The sequence below is a fragment of the Tupaia chinensis genome, unplaced genomic scaffold (assembly GCF_000334495.1).
Source record: "Tupaia chinensis unplaced genomic scaffold, TupChi_1.0 Scaffold000066_1, whole genome shotgun sequence".
NCBI lineage: Eukaryota > Metazoa > Chordata > Mammalia > Scandentia > Tupaiidae > Tupaia > Tupaia belangeri.
The window spans coordinates 1,117,347-1,117,664 of record NW_006159525.1 but is presented as its reverse complement, the minus strand read 5'-3'; positions in this window follow the sequence as shown (position 1 = coordinate 1,117,664).

Sequence of the window (318 nt, the reverse complement as noted above, 5' to 3'; positions counted from 1 at the left end):
GGCCCCCCCGCCGGGGGCCGCCGCCGGCCGCTGGTTGCCGCGATTGGGCTCGGGCGGCCACCCCACGCGGGCCTGCGGAGCCGGGCAACGGGTGCCCATTGCCTCGCAGCGCGCAGGGAACCAACCAGGCCGGGGCCACCGGGGCGCCGGGGCGAGGCGGGTGGTTCAGTACACCGTCGCGAGAGCCAAGTATTTCTTTGGGGGGGTGTGTGGAGTCGGATGTCAAAGTTTTCGGGGAACTTTTCCACTTGAGATCTGCAACCCTGTAGTGCCCCCTACAGCACGCGACAGCCGGGGAGGGCGGGCGCCCCGCCGGCC